The sequence below is a fragment of the Tursiops truncatus genome, chromosome 1 (genome assembly GCF_011762595.2).
Source record: "Tursiops truncatus isolate mTurTru1 chromosome 1, mTurTru1.mat.Y, whole genome shotgun sequence".
Classification (NCBI taxonomy): domain Eukaryota; kingdom Metazoa; phylum Chordata; class Mammalia; order Artiodactyla; family Delphinidae; genus Tursiops; species Tursiops truncatus.
Genome location: NC_047034.1, coordinates 32495181 through 32514361, shown reverse-complemented (window position 1 = coordinate 32514361; position 19181 = coordinate 32495181). Strand labels below are relative to the sequence as shown.

The window sequence follows — 19181 nt, the reverse complement described above, 5'->3', positions numbered from 1 at the left end:
CTTTACCTTCTTCTCAGTGGCCCTCTCCTGGCCCTTGTAAACATGGTGTATTGGTTGTCTCCCAGAATTCCCAGGGTGCGGTTGCAGTTAGGTGTACTCTGTGCGTCTTGTGGAGGGATGTGGAGGGAAGTAACAGCGAGGAAAGCAGAAGGGGGCTAATGCGTACTGAGTGACTTCCATGGCCTAGGCACAGTGCCTTATATGTATTTTAAAGTTGAATCACAGTATTAGGATATCAGTACTATGGGCCTCATTTGGCAGTTGAGGAAACTGACACTCAGACAGGTTGCAGTAACCTTCCAGTCAAGGGCAGAGCCAGGATTCTCTTGGTTCTGAAATTGTTTTTCCCTCTACGTCAGACCTCATCCAGCTTGAACTTTATCCTTTAGGCCATGGGGAATCATGGTGCCAAGCAGGAAACCAAGAGGCTACAGGAGTATTTTAGGAAGATTGATTCGACAGCAGTGAGTGGGATGGATGGGAGAAAAGCGAGGCCAAAGCTGTGAGGACCAGTTAGGAGGTTCCTGCCACGATGTCACCTTGAGACACCTCCAGGAGGACAGCAGAAGCAGAAAGGACATTGAGAAGGAGAGGTCAGTAGATCTCCACAGAAGAGAGGACCCAGATATGATGAGGAACCCCTTCCTTCTTTCTGATCATTTAGGGTCTCACTGGCTTTGGTGGCCTGTGCCAGGAGAGAGACCCAGTTGTCATTTCTGCTCAGGTCAGTTCATCCAGGAGCAGAGGCCATGTGTGGTGAGAAGGTACCTTGCTGTGCTCCTTGGCAGGGCTGGGCTAGGCCTAGACCTTTGAAAGATCTGTTTATCCAGCCCAGGAGACTGCATCTGTGTGCTCAATAAACTGTAATTGACAGTGGTGAGCTCAGAAGTGTCTCTGAAATAGACTGAGCAACACTGATTATGAGCAACTCACCTCCTCAGCTAGGGGACGCAAATGGGTCTAATGACTCCTCCTTTTCAGATGGGGAAACCGAGGCTCAGAGGTTATGCCACTTTCCCAGGGTCGCCAGGAGAGCCAGAGGGCAGAGTTCCAATTCAGATGCATTGACCTGGAGTTCTGCTGCTTTCCCGGCTCCTCTCTCTGTGGTGCCCAACAAACAGGGGAAATTAGTGCTAAGCTTTCACACGAGTGTGGCAGTTTACAAACCTGCGTCCCATTCATTATCTCATTTGATCCTCACAGCAACTGGGTATTATTATTATACTCATTACAGAGGAAGAAACTGAGGCTCAAAGAATTGAAGGCTATGGTCATTCCACTGTGAGTGACAGAGCTGGAATTCAAAAGGAAGTTTTCTGACTTGAAGTCCACAGCTCTGTCCTGGAGCCATGAGAATGAGGAAACAAATGAAAACCAGGGCAGCAAAGAGGAGAAATGGAAGAGTCAGGGAGGCGGTGAACACAGCTTAGATGGTGCTGGAGGCCTTCAGGTTCAACATAATAAAAGCTTCTGGGCGGCAAAGATTATTCACTATAGGTGCGAGCTACCTGGGGAAATCAGTCTATCTGCTGAAGAAATGACCTCTAAAAAGTCTCCCCCTTCCTACCCGCAGATCTCGTGAAGAGAAAGAAGCCAGAGAAAGAGGAAAAATGCACGGCAGCTTTTGTCTGTTAGGTGTCCAGTAAATTAGGTTGAGTGGATGGATGGATGGATGAGACTTAGGGAAACTGCACATCCAGTCACCGCATGGTCCTTCTTACAAGTCCTGAACAACTCTCCCGGCTCCCCGGTCCTTTAACCCATCCACAAGATCTCACGTTATAAACGACGACGTTCCCAGCCAAGGAGGAAGAAATAGGTGTGGCACTAGAGAGAAACTGGGAAGTAACTTGCTCTGTCACAGAAAGGTGGAAAAATGGATGGAATGGAATCCCGTCCTCCCTGCCCGCCCCCGCCCCATACCTTTTCTCATTTGCTGAAGCCCTGCTCTGAACTCAGTCAGGATTTCTTCCCACCCGGCCTCCCGTGGGGTGGTCAATATGGCATTTGTGGTTGGGCTTAGAAAGGTAAAGTACCTACAAAGGCCCAAGGAGCCAAGAATTCTGCTGGCTCAGGCTCTCTTTCCTCTTGTTCTTTGCCCACCTGTCAAAGGAACTCTGCAGTGGGGCCCCTCTCAAGCCAGGGAGGGGAAAGGCCAAAGAAAGTGTTGGAGATGGTCCATATAGGGCCGTGGCTTTGCTTACTGCTCAGGCTCAACCACCACTTAGCAGCTGAACCAATAACTCTGGCCTGAAGGCTGCATTGTGGTTTCATCATAGAGAACTCATGGGCCTGTGTATCCCGACCCTGGGTTCCGGTTCTAGCTGTCACTGAGTATGCCCGGTATAGAACACGACATCTGTAGGTAATAGGTGCTCACTAAATATCTGATGGAGTGAGTGAATGAATGAAATAATTAGCTGTGACCTTGGACAGATTACTTCTCCCTCTGGATCTTGATTTCCACATCTGCAAAAGGGGCATTATAATGCTGGCCCTGCCTCTCACTCCAAGCCATCCCCCAGACCTCAGGAGGAAATGAATGGATGGATGTTTATGCACAGTAAGGTCTGGGCACACACCAGTAGCTGACATTTGAGCCACTTCCCCTCAGGTCACATTACTGCTTGCTCTGTGGTTAGGATGGGCCCTATCCTTAGGCTCCTGAAAGTCCTAACCCATGGCAGAGTCCTAATTTTTTTTTTTTAATTACTTGATTTATTTATTTTTGGCTGCACTGGGTCTTCGTTGCTGCACGCGGGCTTTCTCTAGTTGTGGAGGGCGGGGGTACTCTTCGTTGCAGTGCGTGGGCTTCTTGTTGCGGTGGCTTCTCTTGTTGCGGAGCGCGGGCTTTAGGCGTGCGGGCTCAGTAGTTGTGGCTCGTGAGCTCTAGAGCGCAGGCTTGGTAGTTGTGGCGCATGGGCTTAGTTGCTCCGCGGCATGTGGGATCTTCTCAGACCAGGGCTCGAACCTGTGTCTCCTGCATTAGCAGGCGGACTGGCAGAGTCCTAATTTGCCTGGTCACCTGGGCACCTGGTCGCTGCCCTCCAAATTAACCTGCAGTTTCTTTCTCTCCTGAAGAGCTTACCCACCTCTGGGGAGAACGCTTCAATGTACTTGAAGCCCTCCTCCCCGCCCTCACTCAGCCCCGGACTTGGTGCCGGTAAGGAAAGGAAACAGCTCACTTATAAACTCATTCCAGCTGAGCCTCTTATGGAAACACCGACAGACCCTTCAAGCCTAGACGCCAGCTCCTGAGGCGCCTTTGTAAAACCCCGCCTCTGAGCTAAATATAGTCACGGGAGGCAAGGTGGTGCTGGTTTGGGAGGTGGGGAGGGACTAAGGAGAGGGGGCAATGAAGCCCAGAGGAGAGTGGGAGGAGGGAAGAAAGGAGGGAGAAAGAAGAGGCAGCCGGGGTCTGAGGGAGAGAGAGAGAGCAGGGGAGAGGCAGAGAAGAAATGGAAGAAATGGGGAGAAAATACGAAGAGATGCAGAAAAGAGTTGCAGGGAAAGAGATGAGAAAGAGAGCTGGAGAGATAGAGATCAATCAGCCCCTGGGAACGACAGTAAATCTCAGCAGTCCTGACTGGTGAAACGTGCTAGCTTGGTGGAGGGAGCACAGGGGGAACAACAGAGGTCGCCTGGGATAGGGATAGGTTGGGGTGGCCCAGGTCTGGGGTCTGGCCACTGCTGAAAGCCCTTGCTAATTGATTATCTGCTGCGGTGATGACTAGCACAGAGACAGTGCGCTTCTCCAGATCCCTGCCTGCCTCCCCACATCTTCATTAGGAGCCAGACCTGATATTACCTTACCCCCAAGGCAGCAGTTAAGGGGCCTAGGGTCCCAGCCAGTCTGCCTTTGGCCTTGGGTGGGGGTAGGGTGGTAATGACGGTGGTGGTGTGCCCTTCAGGATGGCCTGTCCCGAGTGAGGGTAGGATTAAGACATAGTATAGTGAAAGAGTGCAGCCTCAGAAATCTTCTTCCTTAGCTTCAAACCCCTCCCTGTGGAGGCCATGGACGTAACAGGCAGGTGGAAGCAATGACCTGGCAGCACTGATGTGGAAATGAGTCGGGGCAGAGCAGCTGAGCTGAAGCCAACTGTGAGCTGGCTGAACTGGTGGGTTGTGGAGAGCCCAATGTGGGGGTGGTTCTGTGGGGAGGGAAGGGGGTGCTGAGGCACATGGGAGGAGAAGAAGGAACTGGAAGACTGTCAGAGGGGTTTGGAGAGTCCACTGCATTTTGGTCTAAAACCTAAAACTGCGTGAGCATCATATGCAGCTAGGTTTGCTTTCACAGCAAGTGCTCTGGCTCCTTGGGGTGTGGGGTAGGCTCTGACCATGGCCGCTGGCTCTGTGGGGTGAGAGGTGAGTGGAGATCTGGAGGGAGGGTGGGTGTGTCTGCTGCTCTGAGGCTGCTCTGTAACCAGTTTGGGGCGGTGGTGAAGGGTGGGCATATCCAAAGCCTCAGGGAAGCAGGAGACTGGTGCATTTCTCTTCCTCATCCCATTCCCTTTCTCTCACGGATTCTGGGAGGGAGTACCGGGCAAGGAAAGAGGGGAAAGTGGCTTGTTCTCTCACTGGTGTGTGAGCACAGGAGGAGATAGATAAATTAGCCTTGTCACCCTTTTCCCAGGCTCCACAGAGCAGAACGGTTCCTGTCCCCTGAGGGAAGATCAGCCATTATTTATGAGCTCCTCTGAAGGGGGCACTGCGGGCATATCCATCTTTGCTCCCCTCCCCCTAGCCGGGGAAGGGGGAGGGGAGGAGCTGGTGCTGCCTGCAGGCTCCTGCTTTCTTTTTTTTCCTGTTTTAAAATTAATTTATTTATTTTTGGCTGCATTGGGTCTTCGTTGCTGTGCGCGGGCTTTCTCTAGTTGCGGAGAGCTTCGTTGCAGTGCGCGGGCTTCTCATTGCGGTGGCTTCTCATTGAGGAGCACGGACTCTAGAACACAAGCTCAGTAATTGTGGCACATGGGCTCAGTAGTTGTGGCACACGGGCTTAGTTGCTCCGTGGTGTGTAGGTAGGATCTTCCAGATCTGGGAGCAGGGCTCGAACATGTGTCCCCTGCACTGGCAGGCAGATTCTTAACCAACCTCTGCGCCACCAGGGGAGCCCCAGGCTCCTGCTTTCTTAAAGGCACAGGAGACCCTTGCTGGAGAGACTGGGTCCGGCCCACACTTGAACCCGGGGCATCTTCCAGTTAAAACAGAGAGGTGCAACTGAGACCTACTGCAGGAGAAGCCGCTGATGGCACAGGATAAGAGACACCCGTGTGAGTGGTGCAGGGAGCGTGGGGGTTTTCTACACCTGGCATCCTCAGGAGCAGCTTCCCTGGGTACTGCTGGCTTTGGCCCCAAACACAGCCAGCAGGATAGACAGAAGTTCAGTGGACCGACTGACACGAACCGAAGATTAAAGGCTGGGAATCTGGGGAATGGGTAGAGGCCTAGGTACAATCGGAGGATGGAAATAAAAATTTTCAAATCCTAAGTTTGGTGGTCAGGAAACAGCTCAAACCACATGATAGCCTGGCCTTTCTCCTTGTTGGTGAGGGTCCAAGGCCCCCAAAAAAGGAGCCCAGGCAGAAAAGGGAGAGAATGAGGGGCTAAGGGAAAGTAAGAATGCAGTGGTTAGAGGAGCTGGAATGGGAAAGGAAGGGAGGAGAGAGAATAAAGCAATGGCTGAATGGCAGGAACTTAGGTGGGCCAGGGATCTACAGCAGGGTGAGGAGAAGCAAGACGTGAGGTTGGAGAACCTGGAGACAGGCTAAGGGAAGAGGCGGAGGGTGAGAGTGACAGAGCTACTGCAAGGCAGGCAGAGGGACAGACAGAAAGTCAGGAACGCTGGGGAAGAGGAAAGGAGGAGGCAGGTGCGGGGGAGAGAGATGGGGGGTGTGGAGAAAGAGGCCTGTGAGCTCTGAGGAGTGGGCCGCCTCAGGCCCCAGGGAAGAAGGTAGGTGGGAGGACAGGGGAGGGAGGGCAGTGAGCCAGCAAGGGAGAGGTTGCTGCTTTTTTCCGTCTCTTTCATTTCAATCGCTATCAATAATACATTCCTAAGGAGCCGCCTTTGACAGCAATTAAAAAAGCATTTATGCTTCCAGAGAGAGATCGAAATGATTTCCTCCCACCTCCCTACGCTCTCTGGGCAACGGTCCCTAGCGATGATCTTCCCGGTGGTGTGCTGTCCAAACCTGGGACTCACTAGGGAAGGGATGGACAGGGGCCAGGGAGGATCCTCCACCCCCTTCCCAGGGGTGGCATATCTGAACGCTTTACACTGGGCTCTGGGTGTGGGGGTGGTGTGGGAGATGGGGTGGGGTGCAGAAGCGGGGATTTTAAATATGGTACCTTTGGAAAACCTTTCCTGATTACCAAACCTCAGAGAGCGGCACAGGGAGGCTGGCTGCCTCTTCACCCTGACAGCTGGAGGTGACACCTGTCTTTGCTAAGGTACCAAGAATCCAGGAGGCTGCACCGTGAGGAGTAATTTCCAGAGCTGATTTCAGTTCAGTAGGCGCTTTTTTTTTTTTGCTGTACGCGGCCTCACGGTTGTGGCCTCTCCTGTTGCGGAGCCCAGGCTCCGGACAAGCAGGCTCAGCGGCCATGGCTCATGGGCCCAGCCGCTCAGCGGCATGTGGGATTTTCCCGGACCGGGGCAGAAACCTGCATCCCCTGCATCGGCAGGTGGACACTCAACCACTGCGCCACCAGGGAAGCCCAGTTCAGTAGACTTTTACCAAGCTTCTACTGTGTGCCAGGACCTCTGACAGGTGGTGAGGTGTTTCAGAAAGAGTAAGAGGGTCTTGGTCCTCTAGGAACTTATTGTCTGATGGGCAAAGAGACATATTGAACTACACAAAGAACTGTGGTACTAGGCAGATGGCGCAGCAGGCACTGGGAGCATGACAAATTCATACAGGAGGGGGATAGAGAAGGCGAGAAGGACAAGTCGATGGGAGAAGCTCTTTCTCAGGATGGGGAATGGGGCGGGAGGGGGGCAGGGATGATCACTGCTCCATCGCCTCCTTACCCCCGTGAGCCAGGCTTTGTGCCTGGCACTTTATATACATTACCTTTTACTTGACCCCTCATAGCTACCCTACAAGGAAGCAAATATTTTAACAGACTAGGGAACCAAGGATCAGTGAGGTCATATAGCTTGCTGGAGGTCACCCAGCTGGTTAGTGACAGAGCCAGGATGAAAGATAGCAGTCTTTTCCTCACCATTCTGTTCTGTTTCCCATTGGGAATGTTTAATTCCAGAGCCTGCCACTCAGCAATTTCATGTCTAGGAATTTATCCTACAGATGTCCTTGCACGTGAGCACAATGACCTTGTATACAGAGTTGCTCACTGTAACATCCTTTTTCATAGCAAAGGATTGGAAACGACCTAGTGTCCATCATAGGGGACTGGTTAAATGGATTTGTAGACAATGGAATACCCTGCAATCATCAAGAGAAGTGGAGAGGTACTTCCCTGGTGGTGCAGTGGTTAAGAATCCACCTACCAATGCAGGGAACATGGGTTGGATCCCTGTTCTAGGAAGATCCCACATGCCGCAGAGCAACAAAGCCCGTGTGCCACTACTGAAGCCCGCATGCCTAGAGCCCGTGCTCTGCAACAAGAGAAGCCACTGCAATGAGAAACCCGCACGCTGCAATGAAGACCCAATGCAACCAAAAATAAATAAATAAAGTTGATTCTTAAAAAAAAATAATAAAGAAGTGGAGAACACTTTATGTATGGATATGGAATAATTACAGGAACACATTGTTTAGTAAAAAAATACAAGCACAGAGCAATGTGTTTAATATATGATCATTTCTTTTAAAAGGGGGGAAAGAATATTTATACATAATTACTTCTTTTGCACAATGTATCCATGGAAGGAGGTATAGAAAACAGGTAACAGTAGTTGCTTCTGGGAAGAGTAACTACATGTTTGGGGATCAAGAGTGGAGGAAGACTTTTCATGGTATGTTCTTTTGTAACATGAGTTTTGGGCTTTTTGAATATATAACCTATTACAAATAAAGAAATAGAATTAAAAACAAATGTCCTGGCCTAGGCGAGGTGCAGTCTTAATGAGCAGGAAAGTGGAGATGACAGTTTAGGGCAGCAGTGGAGAGGTTGTTGATATTGGCTTTAGAAAAACCTGGATTTGGATCTGCACACTGACGCAGCTCCAGGTCTTCAGACAAGTTACTTCACCTCATTGAATCCCAGTTGACACATGTAACTAGGGACTCTCCCTCCTCGTGGGGAAGACGGGTGATGGTGCAGGCAGGCACTTAGAGTACCTCTCTGTGCTGAATCTCAGAAAGTGGCAGCTGTGCCACCATGGGCCCTGGAAAAAACAAAGAGAAGGAGAGCTTGGGTGCTGTTCATGTCTGGTCAGGAGTAGGAACGCCTCGCTGCTTCTTGATGCCTCACTGGTTCAGAGCATCCCTGAGCATACCTGTGCCGCTTGAAAACCTGGTGTCCTCTGAGTTGCCGGGGCAGGAGGAAGTATGGAATTCATCACGCTGGCTGTGCTGGCTCAGTAGCAGCGCCCTCTTGCCTGGGCAGAGCTGGCCTCCACCGGGAACTGCTGGGCCCCACCAAAAGTCTCCATCTGGCCAGAAACCCTGAGGGCAACCCCAGCCTTGCTCCAACTTGAAGGCTATGTCTATCTTCTTTTCTGCAAGGAGCTTTCAGTTGTCTTCAAAGACTTTCTCTCCAGACCAAAGGTGATGACTTTCTGGAGGTTGCACTTTGTGTGACCCCCACATCAGGTGGGGAGAGAGGCAGAGGGCTGCCAGGTGACCTGGCAGGCTGGAGTCAGAAGATATCTGTCCAAACTGTGAGCTCCAGGTCCTTCACTCCAACTCCCTTAGCCTCAGTTTTCTCATCTGTAGAATGGAGATGCACCTGTGATGATCAAATATACAGTAAAAGCACTGTGTTAGCAGGAAATCTGCCTGAAGCACACTTTCTTTTTCTTAGGATGGTTGTGTTACAGACAGTTGTGGAGACTGAAATGGGCCTCAAGTCAAGTCAAACCAAAACAGGATCCTCCAGGGGTTTCAAAGGAACATGATGAGGCTGTGCTAGTTCTGCTCCTGCTGCTTGGGAGGGACCTATGGGTGGGCAGGTGAGCACTGGGTAGGGAAGAGAGGCTGAGTGGGCTAGCTGCAGAGACTTTTCTGGGGTTTTTCTCCACTCACTCAACAATCAGGAATGGGTATCCTTTTATTGGTTCTATTGGGAGATTCTAAGAAAAGATAAGACATGTGTGGCCCCATCCTTGAGAAACCCTCAGGCAAATGTGGGGGCAGAGATCATTTAGTCATTCAACAAACACTTATGGAGCCACTTGTGAAAATGGTTGTGAAAGATGCACAGAATGGATCAGCCATGGTCCCTGCTTTCTAGAAGCTTATAGTGTAGCAGGGAAGATCATTCATGGCACATAAGGCTGTATTTTCATAAGAGAAATTACCACTGTGCCAACTAATTTTGTGAGAACTGTACGAACATGGGGCATGAGTGCTCAAGGCCAGGGAGGCTCAACTAAGAAAGGCTTCCTGAGGAGGCTGGAGCTAGGTTAGTGGGACCAGAACCAAGAGGCCACACTGAGGGGAGGCGGGGTGTCCCTTCAGGAGAGTGATGTGTGATGAGCTAAGAGGGCTGCTGGTAGGTGGACTGGGGCCCTGGGGCAGTATGGGCCCCTCTCCAAAGCTCCCATCAGCCATGCAGCTGTATTGCTGCCTTGCTCTGTAGGGGGGAATAAACTGCTTATTATTTTCCCCTCAGCCTCACCCAGGCAGCTCACCCTGCTAAACACCAGAGTGAAAGGGACCTGTAAACGTCTGGCAGGGGCTCACATCAGATCTGGCCACTGGAGTGGCAGGGCCTGGTTGGCTCCTGGCTCATGCTGACCTCAGTCTAGCCAGAGGCACCAGGCACCTGGGTCACCTGCTTTGTGTCTGAGTTGAAACCCGCCCATGTTGGGGATGGCGACTCTGCCTCTGTCTGCTGGGTCTCTCTGTCCAGCTGGCCTGGTGGATTCACATAAATATTGATTGTCTGCTCAGCCATCTGGGAAGGGAGAGAGAGAGAGAGGGAGAGAGAGAGCGCGAAGCCGGGCAGTGGGGAGAGCCCAATCAGGCAGCCCTGGATGGATAGAGTGCTCACACTGAAGGCTGACCAAGGCCCTCTTTGGCCTTCTCCCCGTAGGAGAGGCAGGAATCCTAGGGTGGAGAACACCCTGGAGGTTGGTACACACCAAATTCAGAAGAGTGCTAACCTCGAGCACTCATGATGAGGAGCATGCCAGCAGAGAGACCAAGGGGGTCTACGGTGGTATTCGTGGTGGTTTATTTCTTAAGCGAAGAAGGGCTACACGCCTGTTCCTGATCTTGTTCTTTGTATCCTTCTCTATGTCTGAATAGTTCATAATACATTTTGTTTAGTGACATTGAGAGTTCACTGACTCCTTCCTCAAGCCTGTAGGCAAGACTTCAGCAATGTACTGGAAATTGGTGATGTTCTAGCCTAAGTTTAAAGCTTTGAAGAAGGAATTCCCAAGACCCCAACACAACCCAGGCGGCGTCCCGCTACCTGCTCTTCCTCCAGCTTTGTCGGGGACTTTGTTCCTTCTCTGGGCTCTGGGCAGCAACCCTATAGCATTCCTGAAGTCCCCCAGTCAGACTGTAAACTCTGTGGGGGCAGAGACCCCTCCTGTGATGGCGCTGGGCACACAGCAGGCACCTAATCAGTGTTAGTTGAAACGCTGGGGAAAAATCAGCCCAGGTGAGGGTGCTTTCATAGCTGGGGAAGCGTGACACAAAGGTCACAAGCTTTGGGGTCAGACCTGGATTTGAACCTGAGCCCTGACACATATCAGCTGTGTGACAGGGGGGTGTCACTTCACCTCTCTACTCTGGGGTTCCCTGATCTGTAAAAAGGCAATAATGATAGTGCCTACCTCATGGGGCATTGCATGGGTAAATGATCTGATGTACAGAATGCAGCTGGTCCATAATTGGTGCTAAAATCCTAAAGTCCCCAGCCCCCATCCTGAGCAGTTCAATTCCCGAGAAGCTTCTTGAAGCTCCTGATGGAGATGTTCTTATATCTTTGTCCTTGTCTTAGTCTGTTTCTGTGTCGTCTCGTTTCTGATTCTGTCATAGCTCTTTTTTTTTTTTGTCAGTTTTTCTTTCTCCCCTTTCTGTTTCTCTCATTACCTTTCCCCCAACCCACTTTCTTAATTATCTTCCTCTCCACCCCCTCCCTCCCTTCTTCTTTCCCTCCTTCTTTCTCCTGATTCCTACCCTCCAGGGCCTCTGTGTGACTGTACTTCTCACCTTGCTGGCTCTGTTTCACATTCCTCTATTCAAGGCATAGGATGACCCTCCTTAGTGCATTCAAGGAAATGAGCGAAAAGAAACCAGACAGGTAGCTGCTGTCCACGGAGGCCATGTTTGATAATCAGTCATTTCTGGGAACAGCTCTTAACTCTTGGAACCCAAATGGCTCCTATCCCATGGTTATTGCTCCTACTTCCCAAGGGCCCCAGTCTCCATCAGGGTCCTCTGCAAACCAACAGCAAGGCCTTGAAAATCGTGTCATCCAGGCAATGGACTCCTTCTCTGAGTCCACTCCCAGGTCAGGATTCTGCAGGACCCTGGAGGGAGGGGACGTTGTTTGGAGGATTAGGAAGCTCTCATCTAATGGGAGAGTCAGCACTCTCATGAGTCAGACCTGACACAAGCTCAGAAAACAAGCAATAAATAGAAAGCAATTTTCTTCCTGAGCACTGAAGAGCCGTGCCATTTAGAACAAAACAGATTTAATCAGAGAAGACTTCTTGGAGGAGGTGAGTATACAGCAGGGATTGAAAAGAGGACTGGGGGGGGGGGCGCGGACACCAAGATAGAGAATAATGGCCCAGGTCCTCTCAGAGGGCAGGTGAGGGCACCCAGGTTGTGTTGCGTTCAGGAACTGTGCATTTAGTTTCACAGGTTGGAGCCAAGAACCATCATAATGAAATTAGATTGGTAGGGAAGGGACAGCAGGAAGACAGGTTTCCCCAGAGCAACTGGGTCAAATCCAAGGATGTCAGACTGTCAGTCTCTGGGACATGCAGATTCTTGGGCTGCTGGTGCCACTCCCCTCCTGGAAAAAATGCAAATGGTGCAGTTACTCCCCTAGCCCTGAGCCCCCTAGACTGCTTTTTGGGAGAAGCCCACCCTGCAGGAGGGAGAGGCAAGGTGAGGTGGGGTAGAAGGTGAGTGATTTCATTTGACTTTCTCGTATGTGGGGGTGGGGGGGGAGGGTACATCAGGATCTTAAAGTATGCATCTCTGCTTTTATGAGTCTATGTGTGAACTAAGATCCCACATGCCACACGGCGTGGCCAAAAAGAAAAAAAAAAGTTAAAAATTAAATTGTACCTGAAAAAGACATGTTTTTGTAAATCTGTGTAAATGGGAGCGTATGTGTATGTATATACATGAGACCCAGGGCCATACCCCGACTGTTTTTTTTTAAAATTAATTAATTTAATTTTTATTTGTTTATTTTTGGCTGCATTGGGTCTTCGTTGCTACGTGTGGGCTTTTCTCTAGTTGCCGTGAGCTGGGTCTTCTCTTTTGTTGCGGTGCGCAGGCTTCTCATTGCTGTGGCTTCTCTTGCTGCGGAGCACGGGCTCTAGGCGCGTGGGCTTCAGCAGTTGTAGTTTGCGGGCTCTCGAGCACAGGCTCAGTAGTTGTGGCGCACAGGCTTAGTTGCTCCGTGGCATGTGGGAACTTCACGGAACAGGGCTTGAACCCGTGTCCCCTGCATTGGCAGGCGGATTCTTCATCACTGTGCCACCAGGGAAGTCCCGCCCCGACTGTTATTATTAACAAACCCTCTTGGTCCTTCTGAGGTGTTTCTCTTCTGTGGCCTGAGGGCCCATCTAGCTCTCCTGCTGATCAGGGGATGGGATCTGGGACCTTGGATTTGGCTGGGCTCAGCTGCATCGTTTTGCACTGTGATGCTGCAAATTGGCTGTGGAGAGGCCCGGGCCCAGATGGAATCAAATGGGGAGAAACTCTGCTTTCCTCTCTGATGAGGCTGGTAACAGCCCAGCCTGCAGGGAGGAGAGCCAGAAGGATGGGTAGTTTTTAGGAACTGATTCACCAAAGCTCACCCAACATATGTTTTAATGAGGTTCTTTTTTGCTGGGTTCTGTGGGGATAGTTGTGACAGAGCAGGGGATTCCTTACATCCAAACTTTCCCTGGCTTTCTCCTGAATTTTTCCTTTTCCAGGGAAGCTCAGCAGCTAAAACTGGAATCACCAGGTTGGCACCTTCCCACCTTCTTGCCATTCTTCTCTCCTTGTCCCTCCTCCCTCCTACTGCAGCAGCCCAGGCTGGGCCGGGCAGAACAGAGTGGGCCCTCAGCCCCTTGCAGCACTTTGGAATGGGCGCGGATGGGCCAGCCTGTGGCAAGCTTGGCCAGCACACACCAGCATCCAAGTCTTCCCCTCTGACTGTCAGAGAAGCCTTGGTTGCCTCGGATGAGAATAATCTGGGCAAGCTTCTGGCCCTTTGCCCTCACGTAGCCCTTGGTTCTCTGCAGGTAGCCGTCTCAGAAAGCAGGGATCAGACTGGAAATTTCCAGGGCAGAGGCCATATGTCCCCAGCATGGAGCCCCTTAAGGGCTCCTTACCTTTTCCCTATATCCTGCCTTCTGGGCATGTAGGGTGCCCAGTGGGGTGGGGGTGGGGATGGGGGTTGAGCATGGTTTTGACTGATTGGGAAACTTGCCTCCTGCTGGGAGTCCTGGGCTGGCAGGAAGGTGGTGAGAGCCTGGAGCAAATTCATCAGCTTCTTCTTCCAAAAACCTCCAAAGAAACCTCCAAAGCACTTTATGAAGATCTATATGTCCTCTTACGACGTCTGGGAAACCAGAGGACAAAATCACTACTTTTCTCTATCAGAGTAGGGAACCCCTGAGAAACCTAGCATTTTAGCCAGACAGACACATCTGGGAGTAACAAAGTCAGAGTTCAAATGCAGAGCCCTTCTGTCTCCAGTCCTCAGCTTGGCCCCCGTACCCCTATCTGGTGGGATTTTAAATAAGTTGGAAGATTAGCTCATTGGCATCAATAAGAGCTATTGAAACAGCTCACCAGCCCTCGGTGGTTTTATGCAGTCACTCCACTCACTTGCTCCTGATAATGGATCATTCTGTCTGGCTGTATAGTGAGACTGGTCAGACGAGGGGCTGCGTGCATACAGAAGAGAACCACTGGTCTGACTGAAAGCAAGTTTCCAAACACCATAAAGGGAGATGAAGAAATAGAATAAAAGAAGAGGGGAGTGAGGCTGAGAGGCAGGCAAGGAATGCTGTGGAAGGGCCTGTCTGCAAGGCTGACCTGGGGGCTGCAGGGGGAAGGCTGCTGAGCCTAAGGATGGACAGATCACTTCCTGCTGAGACCAAGAGCCAGATACTAAAGCAAGCTGGCCAGAGCAGCAGGCTGACAGAGGAGGGCCTTCACGGAGAGATGGATGGGGCCAATGCAAGGCAGAAACTAAGACTTGGCTGAAAAGGGCAAGGAGGGCTGGTAGGGAAGGGACCAAGTTGTCCTTGGTAACCCCGTCTCCAGCTTCTAAGAGTGACACCCCTCAAGCTTTTAAGAGTATGGCTGACAAGGGGAGAAGTAAATTGGTACTGAAGAGGATGGGGAGGTGTGGCAGGGAAGAGACAGAGGCAGGCAGGAAACCACTGGAAGCCTGGAGGGTGCAGGAGAGTGTGGGAGAGGTTTGCACCCACATCTTCTGGGCACCCAGCCCAGGCCTGACGATAGCCAAGACTGCCATGGGCAGGGGGTGGGGGAGGTCTGCTTTCCTCTTCTCACCGTGTGTCTGCCCGCCCCAGGAGGAAGAATGGAAAAAGATGCATTTACCAATTGCTTCCAAACATTAACCCCTCTCTCCCACCCTCTCAAATAAGCACACCCCACCCCATCCCCTTGTCACCCTGCTTCCCCAACAAACATTGGCTTCACTTTGTCTTACTTTCCCGGGACTGGGGGCAACAGTTGCGTGCACAGAGAAGAACTTGGTAAGCGCTCAGAATTCCTTTGGGAGGTTGGTGTGTTTTGTGATCTGGAGCTACTGTTATATCACATTAGAGGTTAAACTTGCTCCTGTTGGTATCTTTAAAATCAATGGCAATACATAAAGATTTTATCCAAATCAAGGCATGTATCTGCAGGTGCTAAGAATTCATGCAGGAGAGATCCATTAGCAGTGCATGAACAGCAGAAAAGGGGCAGAGAGGAGGCCAGGGCCTGAGATCAGATGCTAGGACCCAGCATGGACACAGAGGTCCTTGGCGTTTTGTCTGACACCTGCCAAGTGGGGGCCTTGGAACTGCAGCCGAGGAAAGCAAGCATTAAGGAGGCTGGGCATGGTCGCCTGTTCATCCATATCTCAGCCACATTCTGGGCAGGTGAGACACTCGTGTTTCTTGAGGACATCCAAAGGAGTGAGATAATCTGAATGGAAAGCCTAAATGGGGGCGAGAGAATTCCAAAGGATAGTGCTTCCTCTTTCCCAACAGAAGGTGGGATATGTAGCTCTCCGATCTGAAGCCAGAAGGGTGGGGTAAACCTCCTACAATTTCAGTTTTTATGAATCTTATTACTATCAGTGATGTTGTAAATGATTAATAGGGCATTTGAAATGGAGGCCTGTCCAGTGGAGATGAGGAAGGAAGGAAGGAAGGAAGGAAGAAAGGGAGGGAGGGAGGGAAGGAGGAAGATTAGTATTTATTGAGCGCTGACATATCAGGCGCTCTGCTGGGAGCTTTCACACACCTTATCTCTGTAGTTTAACCTAGGCAGCTGCAGTCTAAGGGTAACTCCTTGCCTCCCACAGCTTCTCCCTGTTTACCTTTCCTCCATCTGGGCCTTTGGAACTCAGGTCCACATTCCCTCTGAGTTTCTATCCCCAGGGGCTGTCTTGGAGTCGTTGTGTCAAGGAAACAGTTTACAGGGCCTCCTGGTTGTCACTGACTCAAGACTCCAAGCCAGGAATGGAGCAGACAGTCAGCTGGAGACTTGTGGAACAGGCTTGGAGGGGGAGGAGGGGGAGGAAGAGGGAGGGAGGAGGGGACTCAACACTGCTCTTCATCTTCCCCAATCAGCACAGAAACCCTTGCCCTTGACAGGCGCTCTGGGAAGGATACTGGACTGGAGTCACAGCCTATGTCCATTCTCTCCTCTCCTGCTGCTGATTGGGAGGCTGGGGCTTACTCCTCACTCACTCTTCCTCTCAAGGCTTCAATTCCTCCTTGGTGGGAGCTCAGGGGCTATTTCTCAAGGCCTGGAACAATTCTGACCTTCCAGAATCGAACTTGCAGTAGAATGTAAGCTCCATGAGGCAGGGACTTTGCCTGTTTTGTGCACAGTTGTGCCGGAACAGTGCCTGGTGCATAGTAGACCCTCGAAAAATATTTGTTGAATGAGTCTCCCATCCTTTCTTCCCTCAGAGAGACATCCTTTCCCAGGAAGCCCACACCTCTCTGCCCCTGCACTTGCTCCTGGCAGCAGTGTGCGCAGCACATGGAGAGATGCAGGTTCTGGATGTTCTCACACAGCTTCCTTGGGGTCCTGGCTTCCCAGCAGGCTCAGTACCCTGCTGTGGAAATACCAGACCATCCCTTCCTCTGGTGGAGCAAAGCACAGTGGAGGACAGGGTTCTTCTTGGCAAACTCCAAACACGGCCACTCGAGGCTTGCCACTGCAGAGTAAATTATTACAAACAGGTGTTTCCTCTCAACCCCACAAACTCTTTAGAGATGGCTGGGCTGGGGTGGAGGGAACCTCTCCCAGAGGCTCGGTTACCAGGTGCAGAGAGAACACTGTTTCCGTACCCTCCCGGCCCAGGTCATGTTTGTGAAGCACCTTGAGCACCTTGGGCAGGAAGAGTCCTCCAGAGGTCATTCCTCTGCCACAGGCACCTTGGGTGCCTCCTGACTGGCAAACTGGTCAGAAAGGGAGACCAGTGTCCTCTGGGTCATTCAATCTTCCTGTTTCCCTTGCAAAGAATTCCCGTCCCTACGTAACCCCTTTCCAGCCAGCTTAGGACCTGAGCAAGGTTACAAGTCCATCCCACTGTGGAGGGGCGAGCACCTCCTTAGGCTCCAGGTGGCCACAAGCACTTCATTCAGTGGCACAGTCTGCGCCCTAGGCTTCAGTGCCAATAGTCTGTGGGGCCCAGTGCCAGCACCGTGGCAGAGGCTGGAACCTGGGCAGCCTCTTGCCGACGGCAGGCTGGACTCTCCCCCACAGATCTAGAATGAGCCCTCCTGTAGGTGGGAAGAAAACATGGCTGCCATTCTACACGGTCTCCTGGAATCGCTGCCTGAGAAGGAAAATGGGTGTAGATTTGCTTCTCCCTACCTGCTACCCATTTCATACCAGAATCCAGGGAACTAATTCTGGGTCTTGCAATTTCCCTGTTCATTGTTAGCCTCCTCCTCTCATGGTCTCCCGGGTCACCCAGCCCATCCAGCTCAGAGGAACTCCAGGTGGGGAGGCTCTCCTTAGAGGCTGGGAGAGGTGGGGTGCTTCCACCACGTTAGCCATCTGGTCTCTGGAGCAGCCCCCCAAGGGCGCCGCAAGTTGGAAGCTGCTCTCTGCCTGTTTGGAATCTTTGCTTGGGTTCCAGAAGGACAGTGGTGTCATTTTCATAAGCTTTGGCTCATTGCTGCACACTACCTGCTCCTTCTAGGGGGCTCCCTCTCCTTCCTCCTCCTTGTACCTCTCTTCTTGGTTATTAGCAGGGCCTGGGAGGGCATCCTGCCAACAGACGGCCAAAAGGCAGAGCAGGCAGCCGTGGCAGTGGCCGTGCCAGCAAAAGGACGGGCGATTAAAACAAAATGATTCATCTTGGGAATGAGTGCAATTTGCTTTCCACTTACAGGAACCGGGGCTGGGCTCCAAACAGCCTCTGTGGACTCTGAGGGGAGATGGGAGTCTAGGCCATTGACTGTTAAGTAATGAACTCCACTGAGTGCTCCCTGTTGACTCTGTGGAGGGGGGATCTGGCTGGGAACGTGGGTGGGTGAGCCAGAGAACGGGCAGGGGAGGCCGGAGGCTGTACAGCTCAGTCAGGACACAGGGGAAAGTGGGGGCAGTGCTTCTGCAGGTGCCCTGGAGGATCCAGAGCAGTCCTGGGCACCATCATTGTGGGAGGCCTCCAGAAACAGTCAGGCTGGGGCCACCTAACCCTCTGCTTTGTCACCAGTGCTTCAGGAATCCACAGGCTATTTAAAGAGCCTTTGCTGAGTGTGCCAGGCTTTAAAGAGCTGGAGATTAATAAGGCGTGGATCTTGTCCTCAAGGGATTTATAGTCCAGGGGCGGGCAGTCAGCAGGTCAACAGAGGAGTGCAAAGGATAAAAGCACTGTGATGGAGGCAAATAGAGGACATCATGGGCCCCAAAGTGTGGCGATGCCAATCCTATCTGGTGGGGGTGGGGGGAGTGAGGAAAGGCACCTAGGTGACTGTGTCCTGAAGATGACTAAGTGTTCTCTAGGTGGATTGGGGCGGGGGTGGGGTGGGGCAGCAGGATGGAGTGAGGAATTAATCTAGCTAAAGAGATGAGCCTGAGGAAAGGACATGTGAAAAAGCCTGTTTAAAAAATGCGGACTTGGGCTTCCCTGGTGACGCAGTGGTTGAGAGTCCGCCTGCTGATGCAGGGGACTCGGGTTCGTGCCCCGGTCTGGGAAGATCCCACATGCCGCGGAGCGGCTGGGCCCATGAGCCATGGCCGCTGAGCCTGCGCGTCCGGAGCCTGTGCTCCGCAACGGGAGAGGCCACAACAGTGAGAAGCCCGCGTAACGCAAAAAATAAATAAATAAATAATGCCGACTTCCATGGTGGCACAGTGGTTAAGGATCTGCCTGCCAATGCAGGGCACATGGGTTCAAGCCCTGGTCCGGGAAGATCCCACATGCCATGGAGCAACTAAGCCCGTGTGCCACAACTCCTGAGCCTGCGATCTAGAGCCCGCAAGCCACAACTCCTGAGCCCACGTGCCACAACTACTGAAGCCCACATGCCTAGAGCCCCTGTTCTGCAACAAGAGAAGCCACCGCAATGAGAAGCCTGCACACTGCAACGAAAAGTAGTCCCC

General features: G+C 51.8%; 1 long non-coding RNA gene across 3 annotated transcripts in view; it reads left to right on the top strand.

Moving 5' to 3' along the window:
- The window catches only part of LOC109547190 (uncharacterized), a 117676-nt gene that overhangs the window by 10574 nt on the left and 87921 nt on the right, over nucleotides 1-19181 (top strand). For all 3 annotated transcript variants that reach the window (XR_012330596.1, XR_004525292.2, XR_012330597.1), the window contains exons 2-3: nucleotides 390-593; nucleotides 1574-11863. This is a non-coding gene — a long non-coding RNA (uncharacterized lncRNA). The remainder of the gene's footprint in view (nucleotides 1-389; nucleotides 594-1573; nucleotides 11864-19181) is intronic.